General features: G+C 46.5%; 1 protein-coding gene across 4 annotated transcripts in view; it reads left to right on the top strand.

Annotated features, from left to right (window-relative positions):
* Window positions 1-6,539: 6,539 nt before the first annotated feature.
* NGEF (neuronal guanine nucleotide exchange factor) overlaps window positions 6,540-17,275 on the top strand; it is a 128,035-nt gene continuing 117,299 nt past the window's right edge. Inside the window, exon 1 of one of the 4 annotated variants that reach the window (XR_006552008.2) lies at window positions 6,540-6,717. The gene's annotated coding sequence lies outside the window, so the exon portion shown is untranslated. The remainder of the gene's footprint in view (window positions 6,718-17,275) is intronic. The other 3 variants (XR_006552009.2, XM_044945290.2, XM_044945291.2) reach the window with 3 other exon arrangements.

Genomic DNA, 17,275 nt, shown 5'->3' with positions numbered 1-17,275 from the left:
TTAAGGCACTGGAGATGAAAGATTATTTATGTTTCTTGATCTTGGGACCAAATATATATTTATATCACATATATATGATTTTATATTTTTTCCAGCATTTCTGTGTGTCTAGGAAATTTCATGGGATCTTGGACAAGTTGCTGCTGCTAAGTCAATTCAGTCGTGTCCGACTCTGTGAGACCCTATAGACGTCAGCCCGCTAGGCTCCCCCACCCCTTGGATTCTCCAGGCAGGAACACTGGAATGGGTTGTCATTTCCTTCTCCAATGCATGAAAGTGAAAAGTTAAAGTGAAGTCTCTCAGTCGTGTCCAACTCTTAGCAACCCCATGGACCGCAGCCTACCAGACTCCTCCATCCATGGGATTTTCCAGGCAACAGTACTGGAGTTGGGTGCCATTGCCTTCTCCTTGGACAAGCTACTAATATTTAATGTCTACATGTCTGGCCTTCTCATCATAGGATTTTAATGATGACCAAACAAGATAATTCATGTAAAGTGCTTAGAACAAAACCTGGCCTGGGTGCAGTCAATAAATATTATAATAATAATTCCTGCTTCAGCTCATTTCTTTTTCTTGACCAGAACTGGCTGCTCACCTCTATATACTTCAAATATTTTTTAAAATAACCACAACATTTTTTTTAACTTCAACCTTCTAACTGCCTCTACCTTCCCCACCTCCAACAGCAAACTCAATACAGTAACTTATTAATTTTAAAAGAAATCCTCTTACAATGAATTAAACTTACTACACTTGAATATTCAACTTCTGCTAGTGAACAATTATAACAACTACTTTAAAATAATTGGTTTATGATTATTAAATCCATGAATGATTTACCAAAAATTGTTGCCCAGAAATCATGCAAAGATGAGCAGAAATTGTATGGACCTAACAGAAGCAGAAGATATCAACAAGAGGTGGCAAGAATACACAGAAGAACTATACACAAAAAATCTTCATGACCCAGATAACCACGATGGTGTGATCGCCCACCTAGAGCCAGACATCCTGGAATGCAAAGTCAAATGGGCCTTAGGAAGCATCACTATGAACAAAGCTAGTGGAGGTGATGGAATTCCAGGTGAGCTATTTCAAATCCTAAAAGATGATGCTATGAAAGTGTTGCACTCAATATGCCAGCAAATTCGGAAAACTCAGCAGTTTCTGAGCAATTTCCTGTGACTCAGTCCAGTCACAGGACTGGAAAAGGTCAGTTTTCATTCCAATCCCAAAGAAAGGCAATGCCAAAGAATGTTCATGCTACTGCACAATTGCACTAATCTCATCTGCTAGGAAAGTATTGCTCAAAATTCTTCAACCCAAGCTTCAAAGGTACATGAACCAAGAACTTCCAGATGTTGAAGCTGGATTTAGAGAAGGCAGAGGAACCAGAGATCAAATTGCCAGCATCCACTGGATCATCGAAAAAGCAAGAGAGTTCCAGAAAAACATCTACTTCTGCTTTATTGACTATGCCAAAGCCTTTGAGTGTGTGGATCACAACAATCTATGGGAAATTCTTCAAGAGATGGGAATACCAGACCACCTGACCTGCCTCCTAAGAAATCTATATGCAGGTCAAGAAGCAACAGTTAGAACTGGACATAGAACAACAGACTGGTTCCAAATTGGGAAAGGAGTACTTCAAGGCTGTATATTGTCACCCTGATAATTTAACTTATATGCAGAGTACATCATGTGAAATGCTGGGCTGGATGAAGCACAAGCTGGCATCAAGATGGCCTGGAGAAATATCAATAACCTCAAATATGCAGAAGACCCCACTTTTATGGCAGAAAGTGAAGAAGAACTAAAGAGCTGCTTGATGAAAATGAAAGAGGAGAGTGGAAAAGTTGACTTAAAACTCAACATTCAGAAAACTAAAATCATGACATCCGGTCCCATCACTTCATGGCAAATAGATGGGGAAACAATGGAAATAGTGGGAGACTTTATTTTGGGGGCGCTTCAAAATCAGTGCAGATGCTGACTGCAGCCATGAAATTAAAAGATGCTTGCTCCTTGGAAGAAAAGCTATGATCAACCTAGACAGCATATTAAAAAGCAGAGACATTCCTTTACCAACAAAAGTCCATCTGGTAAAAGCTATGGTGTTTCCAGTAGTCATGTATGGATGTAAGAGTTGAACTATAAAGAAAGCTGAGCGCCGAAGAATTGATGCTTTTGAACTGTGGTGTTGGAGAGGACTCTTGAGAGTCCCTTGAACTGTGAGGAAATCCAACCAGTCCATCCTAAAGGAAATCAGTCCTGAATATTCATTGGAAGGACTGATGCTGAAGCTGAGACTCCAAAACTTTGGCCACCTGATTCCAAGAACTGACTTATGGGAAAAGACCCTGATGCTGAGAAAGATTGAAGGCAGGAGGAGAAGGTGATGACAGAGGATGAGATGGTTGGATGGCATCATCAACTCGATGGACATGAGTTTGAGCAAGCTCCAGGTGTTGGTGATGGACAGGGAGGCCTGGTGTGCTGCAGTCCATGGGGTCCCAAAGAGTCGGACACGAGTGAACGACTGAACTGCACTGATTGCCCAGAAAATACCACAAAAGCTCTGGTCAAGGGCATCCCAGTTTGAAAGGGATTTCTGAATGTCTTAGTCCATTCAGGCTTTCTGTACACTGTAGACTGAGGTGCTTATAAGAAACAGAAATTTATTTCTCGCTGTTCTGGAGGCTGGGATGTTCAAGATCAAGATACTGGTAGGTTTAATGTCTAGTGAGAGCTCTCTTGGGCTTCCCAGGTGGCGCTAGTGGTAAGGGCCCGCCTGCTGTTGCAGGAGATGAAGAGATGCAGGTTTTTTCCCTGGGTCAGGAAGATCCCCTGGAGGAGGGCATGGCAGCCCATTCCAGTATTCTTGCCTGGAGAATCCCAATGGACAGAAGAGCCTGGCGGGCTACAGTCCATAAGATTGCAAAGAGTCAGACACGATTGAAGTGACTTACATGCACAAGAGCCCTCCTCCTGGTTCATAGATGCACGTCTCTCTGGATCTCACTTAGTGGAAGTGGCAAGTGAGCTGTCTGGGATCCCTTTTTAAGGGCACTTGGGTTCCTCATTGGTAGAACCCTCAGAACCTCAGCACCTCCCACAGACCCCATCTTCTATATCATCACATCAAGGAATTATTTTCAACATACAAACTCGAGCTGGGAGTGGGGACACATTCAATCTATGGCACTCAGTTTTATCCCAAATACTTACACAGTAGAGCAGTGGACAATTAAAAAAAGAATGAAGAATTTAAAGTGTGTTGAATTGGAAAACTACCAAGAAATAGATACAGAGCAATATGTACATACTGTGGTCCTGCCTAAGTAAAACAAAGGATATAGGTGTGTGTGCGTGTGTGTGTATGAAAGAGAGAGGGAAATGGTATGTCAGGAGAACATTTCTAGAAGGATTCTGCAGGAGACTGTGAGCTGAGGTTATATAAAATGTTTTGGAGCAGGGAAGTGACAGGTTCAGGACTGTATCTGCAGACTTGCATGGCATGCTGAGCAGATGCGGTGGAGAGGACTGGGAGGAACTGGGAGAGACTGAAGCCAGGAGATCTGTTTAAAGGATGTGGCAGTGGTACAGGTGAGAGTTGACGGGGTCTATTCTGAAGCAGGGAGATGCGGTGGAGGAGGAAAAAAGAACTTGGATCCATTTTTGAGGGGCTTCCAGCAGTAGCCCCAGTGCCTAGGGCAAGTACCTTCACCCGCTAGGTGCTCATCAACGTGTGAAATGAATGCTCTCCTGTATAGAAGACTCAGAACTCCAGCCCCTCTAGGCATCTGCTTGGCAACTCCAGACAGCATCCTGTAGGCCCTCTTCTCGGAGTTTGCTCACCCAACCCTGGACCCTGGGAGGCAGGGGCAGGAGACAGGGTCCATGGGCAGGTGAAGCCAGGGCCCACATTTGTCTTGTGCCCTCTGGCCCTGCCCTCCTGGGAGTGTGGTGCTAATTCCTGCCCCACTGCCCTTGCTCCACCAGGCCCCCCACCAGCAGGACTGCAGGCACCTCTGAGCTGGGCTCTGTGTTTATGTAGCAAGGAAGAAGTGTCTCCAAAACACGGAGGGCCTGGCCTCCCTTAGGACCTAAGGGGAGACAGGAAAACAGAACAATGAGAAAGAGGGGAAGAAGACAGCCAAGAAAATCAGATCTACAGGTACACTCTCACTCATGAGCATGTGTTCACCTGCCATCATAACACTGTGTACTTAGGAGGAGCTTAAAATAGATTTTCTGAATGCATGAGACAGTGATGGAGAGAGAGCTGGAGGATGAGGACTCTCAGGAGGGTGGTGGGTGAAGGAAAGAAAACGGATCCTCCTGAACAACAGACAATCCCCCAGACCCCACACATGTGAAAGCTCCACTGGGAACCTTTGGTCATTGAGGACAGTGAGGGGCAGAAGGAATAATTTCATTCATTCTGGTATCTGCTGAGCCTAATATGGGATTTGGTTTATAGTGTCATGCTCAAATGTTTGTTGAATGAATGAAAGGGTGTGTGGATGGATGGATGGGTGGGTAGGTGGGTGGGTGGATTGATAAGTGGGTCTATAGGTGGGTTGATGGATGGATGGATGGATGAGTGATTGGATGGATGGGTGGGTGGGTGGATGGCTTAGTGGATGGATGGATAAAAGACCAAGTCTATTTAGCTTTCAGAGGAAAAACTGAAACCATAATTTCATAGTAATCAGAGGGCTGTCATAGACAGCTTTCAAAGCCTGCCCTCAGCAATTCCTTTATCTTGGGATTCATGCCTCCGTGTGACCCCCTACCTTTGAACATGGGCTGTACCTGATGACTTCCTCCCAGTGAGTAGAATATTGTGAGAGTGAAGGGATGTTACTTGTGTGTGAGTAGGCTACAAAGCCTACGACTTCTGTCTTCTTGGACTCTGTTACCCACCCTGGAGATAAGCTGCCACAGAGGAGGGGCCTTTGTGGGGGCTTCGAGTCCACAGTTAGTGAGGAGCTGAGACCCTCAAGTTCAAGGGCCAGTAGGAATTGAATGCTGCCAGCAAGCTCGTGAACGTGAAGGGAGATCCTCCCCAGGGGAGCTTGAGATGCGGTCCCCAGCCCACTGGCACATGGACTGCAGCCTGTGAGGGACACTGAGCAGAGGACCCATCCAAGCCATGCTCTGACTCCTGGTTCACAGAAACCGTGAGACAGCAAATGCTCACTGCTTCAAGCCACTGCATCTTGGGATAGTTTGTTGCCAGCAAACAGATAGCTAATACAATGGCTGATTTAACTTAAGAATGGACATGATGGGAATTAAACTTGACGGATGATGGCAGTGGTCCAGAGCCCAGGTGTTGGTACTGATTAGATGGGGTTTGAATCCTGGATTCCCATCTTACTAGCTGTGTGGCTGTGGGCCAGATGATCAGCTTCTCTGGGCCTTTGTTTCCATGTCTTTAAAATGGGCATAATTCTCTGCTCATAGAGCTAGCACAAGGATTACATAAAACAATTGTGTAAAGTACTTAGCCCAGGGACTTCCCAGGTGGTTAAGGCTCTGCACTCACAAAGCAGGGGGCCCAGGTTCAACCCCTGGTCAGGGAACTAGATCCCACACACCACAATTAAAATCCCACACATGGCAATGAAGATCCCATGGGCCGAAGTTAAGACCCAGGGCAGCAAAAAAGAAAAGTACTTAGCCCAGGGCCTGTCACTGAATAGAAGGCTGTTGTTCAGTCGCTCAGTTGTGTCCGACTTTTTGCTACCCCATGGACTGCAGCATGCCAAGTTTACCTGTCCATCACTGAATAGAAGGCTGTTGTTCAGTCGCTCAGTTGTGTCTGACTCTTTGCTACCCCATGGACTGCAGCACGCCAAGTTTACCTGTCCATCACCAACTCCCAAAGCTTGCTCAAACTCATGTCCATTGAATTGTTGATGCCATCCAACCATCTCATCGTCTATCATCCCCTTCTCCTTTTGCCTTCAATCTTTCCCAGCATCAGGGTCTTTCCCAAGTTGGCTCTTCCCATCAGGTGGCCAAAGTATTGGAGCTTCAGCATCAGTCCTTCCAAGGAATATTCAGGACTGATTTCCTTTAGGATTGACTGATTTGATCGCCTTACAGTCCAGGGGACTCTCAGCAAATAGAAGGTAGCTATTAGCGACAACAGCAGGAATAGTAACAGTAACAGAGGAAGGTCCAGCACGAGGCAGCGAGTGTCCCTGCCTGGAAGGGATTGAGCTGAATCATGACGTCACGTGCAACCTTTTCCAAGTCTTAGATGGAGCTGCCTTTGGGGCTGCCTGGCCAAGACTGTGGGCTGGGGGATCAGGTGTCATGGGACCACCAGGCTTACCTTGTGCCCAGTTGCAGCACCAGCTGCTCCTGGCCTTCACCGTGGGCAGCACCTTCCCTCCTGCACGGCCTCTGGTTCAGGTGTGGGGCTGCCACCCTGGCTGGGCCCACGGGCGCAGGAAGGTAAACACCCAGGCAGGAAGTGATTGTCATGGGCACGGGACCAGCACGCGGCCAGGCGAGTCTGAAGGTCAGGAATGCTTCCCGGGGAGCCCTTTCGGCAGAGGTCAGCATCTCTGGCTTCAGGTTCTCGGGGAGCGGAGGAGTCCAAGAACACCCCCCTGCTCTGATACCCTGACAGGACACAAGATAGGAGAACTAGAGCCGTCCAGGAGGCTCTCACCCCCAGGAGCTCCTCACTGGCAGGTGAGCAAATGGTTTGAGTGTTTTGTTTTGTTTTTTTTTTTGATAATGAAATGGGATGGAAAGCGGGCTGCGGCTAGGGCAGCATAGGCAAGACCCCAGGCAGGTGAGTGAAAGGAGAGGCAAGCCCACTTACCCTTCATCGAGAAGGAGCTTCAAGAGAGAAAACAGCCCTGGGTCTCTCACTCGCCCTGGCTTCACCATTCTCCCCTCTGGGACTCAGTTTCACCACCGGGGAATTGGGGTAATAATTCCTTCCAGGCTCCTCTCCTGTGAAGGCTTCAGAACTAGTGAGATAATAAACATGACTGGCTGCAGAAGTTGTGGGGCCCCGTGAGAAATGATTAAGGGAGCCCCTTGACCTGGGTTCGATCCCTGGGTTGGGAAGAGCCCCTGGAGAAGGGAAAGGCTATCTGCTCCAGTATTCTGGCCTGGAGAATTCCACAGACTGTATAGTCCATGGGGTCGCAAAGAGTCAGACATGACTGAGCGACTTTCACTTTGATCAAGCATTACTAAGAATTCCAAGAATTAAGCATGTTAACATGATTAAGAACTGCAATTGCAGAGTGTTAAACTAAGTGAGGGGTCCTTCTAAGGCCAGGGTCTCCTGTGACTGCGTGGGCCACACGCCCGTGGCTCCAGCCCTAAAAATAAACATACATGTAAACTGTGAAGGGCTAAACAAACTGAAATGACTCCGTGCCTGTGGCTCGAGCCTCAGGGTCAGGGAGCACACGCGGGGGACGGAAGTCACAGCGGTGAGGGGAGCGCTGTCTGCAAGGCTGCTCCCTGCCTCCACACCTGCTGCTCAGGGTCCCATCTCAGAGGTCCCAGTCTCCCACCTGCTGAACTTGCACCCCTGGCTGGCATCCAGCCAGAGCCTGGTGCAATTCAAACATCTGGGGACAAAGGGTTCTCGGACGCGCCAATCAACGGGAGACTGTTCTTTTCAAACTTGATTTAAAGTTTTGGGTGGTCATTTGCAGCAACGTGGATGGATCATGAAGTTATCATACTAAGTGAAGTAAGCCCAGAGAGACAAATATCATATGATATTGCTTATACGTGAAATCTAAAAAAAAATGATACAAATGAACATATATATGAAATAGAAATAGACCCACAGACATATTAATAGAAAACAAACTTATGGTTATACCAAAGGGGAAAGGAAGGGGAGGGCTGAATTGGGGATTAATAGACACACACTGCTACATGTAAAATAAGTAAACAAGGACAGACTGTAGAGCACAGAGTCAATATTTTATAATAACCTCTAAGGGGGAAGAAGCTGAAAACAATAGGTATATATTTATGCATAATGGAATCACTTTGCTGAACACCTGAAACTAATACATTGTAAATCAACTCTACCTCAATAAAAAAGATCTAGCTTATCAATTACACTAGCAAATAAAAACCCTGAAACATTAATTAAATTAAAAAGAGGCCTGGTGGCTCAGTGGGTAAAGAATCTGCCTGCAGTGCAGGAGACCGGGGTTCGATTCCTGGGTCAGGAAGATCCCCTGGAGAAGGGAATGGCAACCACCCCAGTGTTCTTGTCTGGAGAATTCCATGGACCGAGGAGCCTGGTGGGCTACACTCCGTAGGGTTGCACAGAATCGAATGTGACTGAAGTGACTTAGCACACATGCCAATTAAATACAATTCGGGGTGTTCACAGTCCCTGGCTAAACCAGACTGGGACTTGCGATAGTTCTGCCGAGTTCCGCCCACGGTGACTGGAAAAATGCCTGTGGTGGGAATGTCCCAACGTGCCTGCCCCCCGCTGCTCCTTTGGCCTCCCACACCTTCTCCCTCTTGGCTCTTGCCCTCAGATTTTCTCTTCCCTTTCTGCTCGTGTCCTGGCTGCCTTGCCTCTGCTTAGCCTTGCAGCAGTAGAAACCAGGGTATCCAGGAGGTGTCTTAGGCTTTCTGGTCTGTGAAAACACACAATAGACAATCTTCCTTGACCCCATCATCAACTCTACCCCTTCCTGGGGTCCACATTGTCTTGAAAACCCTCCCTGGAAGGGGCTCCCCACAGAAAAGGCAGGAGGTCATGTGATCAGAGATCATTGAAGGAGGAAGATCATTGCTTTAAGAACTTGCCCATGGGAGACTTCTCTGGCCTCTGTAAAGGCAGCCCAGGAAACTTACACCAGTGGACAAACCAGCCCAGAGACTTGGGGGAAGGAGGCCAGGTCTAGTCGCTGTGCCTGCTGGTTCCACCGTTTACACTGTAGCCACTGTTTGTCTCAGCAGCTGGCGACCCACCAGCCCCACATCAGACAGCACAACTCCCAGGACGAGTCCTTTCCCCACGTCCGAGAGCCCATCACCTCCCTAAGTAGGGGTCAGCACTGACGCTCTAAAGTTACCAGCATCACCCTAGGAAGGCGGAAGTCCTTCCTTTGTTCTTTCATCAAATCATCACCAAGCACCTGGGGCAGGTGAGACTTTGGAGAGGGGCTGGGGGCACACATGGTACCAGGGCTGCCTTCAGGCTGGCAGAGGAGAACCAGGACAGAGGCTCCTCCTACACGAAGGGGGCACAGAGCGCCCCACCCCCAAATACAAGGATGGTCATGGGGTCGTGGGGCTGAGAGGTGTTTTGGCCGACCAAGCAGGGAGTTATACCTCTGAGCCGGTGGGCTGTTTCTTTCCAGACCCCCCACTTGGCATCTTCAGGGCACTGTTGGGGCACAGCAGCCAGGCTGCAGGAGGAATTTTCACCTTGGGCTCCTTTTCCCCAAGGAAAAGGAGCCGTCGAGCTCAGTGGGTGGGGCTCTGCCTCTGGATCTACAGGATGTGCCCAGGGAAGACTGTCAGCCTGACTCCTTTCTTTGGCCAACAGAGGTTCTTGAAGCCCAGCTCCCGGGGAGACCAGACTGGGTCTGGGCAAAAGCCTTGAGCACTAAAGAGGGGGCATATGTCTAGAGCATCCTTTAGTGGGTTTCCTTTGGGAGAATGTCTCAGGTGGCTGATTAATGACCTGGTGGTCTGGGTCAGGCCATCTCTCAATCTTTCTATTTTAATAGGCCTTACCTTCAGAAGGGAGGACTTCCCTGGTGGTTCAGACGGTAAAGCGCCTGTCTACAACGCGGGAGACCTGGGTTCGATCCCTGGGTCGGGAAGATCCCCTGGAGAAGGAAATGGCAATCCACTCCAGTACTATTGCCTGGAAAATCCCATGGACAGAGGAGCCTGGTAGGCTATAGTCCGTGGGGTCTCAAAGAGTCGGACACGACTGAGCAACTTCACTTTCACTTTCACTTTCAGAAGGGAAAATAATGGGGATCATCAGAGGGCTATCAGGGAGGCCTGCATGGAGGAGGTGGCCTTTGAGCTGAGCCCCACTAAACAACCTTACATCCCTTCTTAGTTATTCTACAAGAGAAGAAAAGCTGATGAGTGTAGTTTCATATATGACGAAGTAAATCTCTCTTGGAAAATAAAGTAGTCATTTTTTCACACTTAACCCTTATTGAATGTTGCAAGTTCTTTAAATAGCATTCTATTACATAGAACACATTCCCAAGGAAGGAACAGCAGGGTTTCGACAAGGTGAAATGGGAGCCCTGCAGGGCCTGGGAATGGCAGAGGCAGAGGCATTGACCTGGGGAAGCAGGAGTTTTGTTTAAAGGATGCTCATGGAACAGGTTTGCTAGCGCAAGAGGAAGGTGGAGGGGGGTGGCCCCAGCCCATGAGGCCCAGACCTGGATGGTCTCCCAGAGATCACAGCAGGGGTCTGTATGGCCAGCATGTCTCAGGGGCACCCACTCCTCACTTCTGGACTCCAGCACCAGCTGGCTTTTGCCCTCGTCGCCTTCACTTTTGGCTGGAGGCTTGTGCAACAGCGTTGGTGTCTCCCACAGCCAGGAGTTCTGACCCTTAGTTATCCAGGTCTTTGAGGAACTTAAACTGGGACATTGATTCATTATTATTTAATGACTATGTTTCCTATCAGAAACTTCCCTGGTGGCTCAGAGGGTAACGCGTCTGCCTGCAATGCAGGAGACCCAGGTTCAATCCCTGGGTGGGGAAGATCCCCTGGAGAAAGAAATGGCAACCCACTCCAGTACTCTTGCCTGAAGAATCCCATGGATGGAGGAGCCTGGTAGGCTACTGTCCAGGGGGTCACAAAGAGTCGGACACGACTGAGCGACTTCACTCACTCACTCACTTCCTATCAGAAATAAACCCTTCAAAACCCAGGCCCTCCAGTGGACAAGCAGCTTGGACTATGCCCTAAAAAGGTCAGAGACACTTGGGAGCCACTGGGATGAGGAATGCAGGCAAGTTGGACCTGAGGACCTTGACCCCTCGGCTGTGTCCAGAAGTGACAAGGGTTGATCCTGGGTGGCTGACTTGGGGAGCATTGCTCAATCCCATGTGCTAGTCTGTATGACCTGCTTGTGTTAGTCTCTCAGTCATATCCAACTCTTTGTGACCCTATGGACCATAGCCTGCCAGGCTCCTCTGTCCCTGGAATTCTCCAGGCAAGAACACTGGAGTGGGTTGCCATTCCCTTCTCCAGGGAATCTTCCTGACCCAGGGGTCAAACCTGGGTCTCCTGCATTGAAGGCAGATTTTCTACTGTGTGAGCCGTCGGGGAAGCCCTTGGTATGACTTGCTTATCTCTATGTTTCAAACCACCACAGCAGTGTGATCCTTGCAGACTGACTCCTCAGAGAACCCCTCATTCAGCTGGTCAGCATTTGCTGCGTGCTTGCCCTGGACCAGCAGCAATAAGATGTGATAAGATGATCAGAGCCCCTGCCCCTCTGCCAAGCTCCCCACCTCCATTCCAGGCCTGTCAGCTGCCTGCACCCTTTTACTGCTGTCCAAATAAGTAGATAAAAAAAACCTAATTTCCTGTTCACAGCTGATTCATTTGTCATTCTTGAGCCAAAGCAGACTCCCATTAAATTCCACTAATGGGACAAAAAGCTTCCAAGTATTTTAAATTTATAACACCTTGGCATAATGGGCTTTGTTTTTCATGATGCTCTCTAGATGTAAATCTGCTCATAAAAGTGAGGACATCTATAAAGATATTTTTGCTCTTGTCTGAGTGACAACAACATTCCTGTGTGGATTCTTGAATGCGGGAGAAAAGCCCTCTTTTTTGCCGAGGTCCTTTTTAGGAAGTTAGCTTTGAACTTTAAAAATGATTTTGAGGTTCTTTATTTCTGGATTGAAAAGGCATCTGGCACGTTGACAATTTTTCCTGGTGCCTGAAATATCAGAGCCGTCCTCTGGCACTCACTTGCTACAGTTTTCTGGCTTCTTTAGAATTGGTTCAGAGCCGAGATCAGTCACTTGCAGTTGGCTAATACGGGTTACAAGTCAAGGGTAAAACAGGGAGAGATGCCAGCTCGGGGTCAGAATGAAGCCATCTTGATGCTCAAAGATAAACAGATCCACCTAAGCTATGCTTGCAAAAACATTATCAAAGCTGATTTGTGTATCCACGGGCGAAATATCACAGAAACTGCCAAAATAAAGAAGTATGGGTGGATATGCAGCATCTTTTAACAGGCTGTGGAAGCCAAGGTGACACTCATGTAACCACTGGGGCCCAGGCTGGATCGATGTCTACTTTTTATCTCTTTCTGAATTTTCTGTAATCTCATATGTCTGTTTTCTCAGGAAAGGCTGTTTGCTTTAAATAAGAATGTCCTAAATGAAAAGCAGTGAGAAATAGTTTAGAAACGGTACTCTCAACCACCTTGCCAGAGCCAGGCTGCCTCCACCGCTTACAGGCTGTGTGACCTTGGCTGAGGCAGTTAACCTCTCTGAACCTCTGAGTTCTCTACTGTGAAAATGGAAGACTTGGGACAAGGACAGTAATGATCATATAGGCTCACTTTGAGTGTTCCATGAGATGATAAATGAATCCATGATGAACTACTCAATGAGTAATAAGTGTGGTTCTCACTACTATTGTCCCAATAAGCCTTGAGCAAGAAAATGAATGCTTTTTTCCAAAATATAAGTTGATTTCAAGTAGCAGGGAGGGGGAGTTCCCTGGCAGTCCGGTTGTTAGGACTCAGTGCTCTCACTGCTGAGGGCCTGGGTTCAATCCCTGGTCGGGGAAGCAAGTTCCTGCAAACCATGCGAAACAGCCAGAAAAAAAAAATAGGAAGAGAATTTGTCAGCTCACAATAGTGAGAGAACTGAGAACAAAACGGGAGGGTGTACCCGAGAACCCTCAGACATAAAGAGAACAGGCTTTCTTCGAAGACTTGACCCAGTCTTCCTCACAGGCTCTGAGCTTGTCCAGCTTTGAGGACCTCCCTTCCTTGACCACACCATTCGCGCCTGCCTGTGGTCAGCTGGGAAGACCACACACCAGCAAAGTCTCCCTCGACGTGTCAGCATGTTGGATGCAACGATTATTTTCCTCCAGTAAACATTTCTTGGTGAGCAAAGGCATTGTTTCTGGCAAAAGCCTAATGCTCCAAAAATGTTTTCCTTCCAATTTTATTGAGATATAATTTACAGGCGGCACCGTGTAAGTTCAAGGTGGACAGCATAGAGATACATCATGAAGTGATGACCACAGTAAGTCTGGTAATCATCTCTCATCTCATATAGATACGGCATTAAAGAAACAGAATAAACAATAGTTTTCCTTGTGATGAGAACTCAGGATTTGCTCTTTAACAACTTTCATACATAACACACAGCAGTTGTTCTATTTATCATGTTGTACCTTGCACCTTATAACTGGACATTTGTACCTTTTCAATGCCTTCATCCAATTCCTCCTCTCCACACCCTTTACCTCTGATAACCACACACCTGTTCTCCTTTTCTATGAGTTTGCTTGTTCATTTGCTTTTGAAATGTAATTGATCTACAATGCTATGTTAATTCTTGTTACACAACATAGTTGGATATTTCTATACATTTCAACATGATCATCACAAGAAATCTAGTTAAAATATGTCATCATACAAAGGTATTATATAGTTATTGCTATATTCCCCACACTGTACCTTTCATATCTGTGATTCATTTATCTTGCAACTGGAAATTTGTATCTCTTAATCTTACTCTGCTATTTCTTTCCTTCCTTACTCCCCTCATCTCTGGCAACCACCCCTTTGTCTTCTGTATTTATACTCTGTTTCTGTTTTGTTGCATTTGTTCATTAGTTTTGTTTCATAGCTTCCACATGTAATGAAATCATACATTATTGTTTTTTTCTCTTTTGACTTATTTCACTTAGCATAATAATACCCTCTAAGTCCATCTATATTGTTGCAAATGGCAAGATTTCATTCTTTTTTGTGGCTGAGTAATGCTGGGAGGGATTGGGGGCAGGAGGAGAAGGGGACAACAGAGGATGAGATGGCTGGATGGCATCACTGACTCGATGGACGTGAGTCTGGGTGAACTCCGGGAGTTGGTGATGGACAAGGAGGCCTGGCGTGCTGTGATTCATGGGGTCGCAAAGAGTCGGACACGACTGAGCGACTGAAATGAACTGAATTGAACTGAATATTCCATTGTGTGTATGTGTGTGTGTGTGTGTGTGTGTGTGTACCAAATATTCTCTATCCATTTATCTAGGTACTTAGGTTGCATCCATGTCTTGGCTGCAATGAACATAGGGGTGCATATTAGAATTAGTGCTTTTACTTCCTTCATATGAACACCCAGGAGTGGATTGTGGATAGTATGGTAGTTCCATTTTTAATTTTTTGAGGAACCATCCTAATGTTTCCCACAGTGGCCGCACCCTTTTACAGTCCCACCAACAGTGCACAGGATTCTCCTCCACAGCCTCCCCATCACTGTTACTTGTTGTCTTCTTGATAACAGACATTTGACAGGTGGTATCGTGTTGCAGTTTTGATTTGCCTTTCGCTGATGGTGGTTAGTGATGTTGAGCATCTTGGCAAGAGTCTGTTGGTCATCTGTCTTTTTTGGACAGATGTCTATTCAGATCATCTGCCCATTTTTAAATCAGGTTTTTTTTTTTTGGTGTTGAGTTGTGTGAATTCTTTGTACAGTTTGTATCTTAACCCCTTGTAGGATATATCATTTGGAAATATCTTCTCCCATACAGCAGATGGCATTTTCATTTTCTCAATAGTTTCCTTCTATATGCAAAAGATGTAGTCCCATTTATTTATTTTTGTTTCCCTTGCCAGAGGAGACATATCCAAAGAAATATTACTAAGCCCGATGCAAAAGGGCTGGCTGTCTATGACTTCTTCTGGAAGTTTTCTGGTTTCAGGTCTTACAGTTAAGTCTTTAATCCATTTGGAATTTATTTATGTGTGTGGTATGAGAGAGTAGTCCAGTGTGATTCTTTTGCATGTAGCTGTCTGGTTTTCCCAAAACCATTCACTGAAGAGGTTCTCTTTTCCCCATTGTATACTCTTGTCTCTTTTACTGTGGATTAATTGCCCGTACAAATGTGGGTTCATTTCTGAGCTCTCTATTCTGTTCCCTTCATCTGTGTCTGTTTTGGCCGCAATACTATAATGTTTTAATTACCACAGCTTTGTAGTAGAGTTTGAAATCAGGGAGCATGATACCTCCTGCTTTGTTCTTCCTTCTCAAGATCGTTTTGGTTATTTGGGGGTCTTCATGTTTCCATACAAATTTTAGAATTATTTGTTCTAGTTCTATGAAAAAAAATAGTCATTGGTATTTTGCATTGAATCTGTAGCTTGCCTTAGTTAGTATGGTCATTTTAACAATATTCATTCTTCTAACCCATGAACACAGTATATTTTTCCATCTGTTTGTGTCATCTTCAATTTATTTTACCAACATCCTATAGTTTTCCAAGTACAGGTCTTTTATCTCCTTAAAAGTGAAGGTGATAGTTGCTCAGTCATGTCCAACTCTTTGTGCCCCATGGACTGTAGCCTGCCAGGTTCCTCTGTCCATGGAGTTCTCCAGGCAAGAATACTGGAGTGGGTAGCCATTGCCTTCTCCAGGAGATCTTCCTGACCCAGGGATTAAACCCAAGTCTCCTGCATTGAGGCAGCTTCTTTGCCATCTGAGTTTATCCCTAGATACTTTATTCTTTTTGATGCAATTATAAAGGGATTATTTTCTTAATTTCTCTGATAGTTTGCTGTGTATAGAAATGCAACAGATTTCTGTGTATTAATTTTGAATCCTGCAACTCAACTGAGTTCACTCACTTCTAGTAGTTTTTTCTGGTGTATTTAGGATTTTCTATGTATAGCATCATGTCATCTGTAAACGTAATAGTTTTACTTCTTTGGATTCCTTTTATAGGTTTAGATTCCCTCTATTTCTTTTTGTCATCTAATTCCTGTGGCTAGGACTTCTAATACTGTTATCAAGCAAGGGCTCTTTGCCCCACTGGCACTGGTGGTAAAGAAACTGCCTGCCAATGCAGGAGACATAAGAGACGTGGTTGGATCCCTGGGTTGGAAGAGGGCATAGCAACCCACTCCAGTATTCATGCCTGGAGAATCTCGTGGACAGAGCCTGGTGTCTATAGCCTGGTGGGCTATAGTCCATGGGGTTGCGAAGAGTCGGACACAACTGAGCAACTAACACACTTAGGTAATACAGGATAATCTCCGTATCTCAAGATTCTTAATCACATCTGCAAAGACCCTTTTGCCATATAAGGTAACAAATTCACAGGTCCTAGATACACCACAGTTCAAAAGCATCAATTCTTCAGCACTCAGCTTTCTTTATAGTCCAACTCTCATATCCGCACATGACTACTGGAAAAACTATAGCCTTGACTAGACAGACCTTTGTTGGCAAAGTAATGTCTCTGCTTGTTAATATGCTGTCTATGTTGGTCATGACTTTTCCTCCAAGGAGCAAGTGTCTTTTAATTTCATGGCTGCAGTCACCATCTGCGGTGAATCTACTGAAGACAAGTCCAATCTTGGCTTAGAGGGGGAAAGTGCTGTGATTGATTAGTAATGTCTGTCATGTCAAAGGGACAGGAAAAGGTGGTCCACATGCACCTGACCTGCCATTCCTTGTAGGAAAGGAGGCTTTGCATGCAGGTTGACGCTTGGGAAGCCAGGGGAGAAGCTGAGCCTCATCTGTGTGCCCCTGAGCAGCTCTGCTGGCAGAGTCTTGGCTTCCTCATCTTTAGAATGAGAGACTGGTGAAGCGCTTTCCAACTCCCCGAGAGGGTGATGGCCTGTGAATGGAAAGAACGTTACCTGTAACAAACTGCCCAGGCCTTCATTTGGGGTCAGAGGTCTAGAGTGGCCTGGGCCCATGACTGCGGTCTTGGCGAGAGGGCCTGGGAGTTCTTCCGTCTGGTGCGGGTCTGAGCCTGTGTCCTTAGCCCTATGGACCCTGGTCTGCCTGGAGGAGACCATCCACTTGGGTGGACTCCACAGACATGCACTGCTGCACTCGATTCTCGACTTCCAGACTCGCTGAGGTGGAGCAGGGCTTCACCTGAACCCCTGGGGGAGCTTGTTACAGCCCAGCTGTCCCCTCCCACAAGACACCTTCTTCCCTGCCTGGGCTTCTGGAAGGTCTGGGGTGGGGCCAGGAATCTGCATGTCTTAAAATCTCC

This window comes from Bubalus bubalis, chromosome 6, assembly GCF_019923935.1.
Source record: "Bubalus bubalis isolate 160015118507 breed Murrah chromosome 6, NDDB_SH_1, whole genome shotgun sequence".
Taxonomy (NCBI): Eukaryota; Metazoa; Chordata; class Mammalia; order Artiodactyla; family Bovidae; genus Bubalus; species Bubalus bubalis.
Note: the sequence above shows the minus strand (reverse complement) of the source record. Positions and strands in the feature narration are given on the sequence as shown.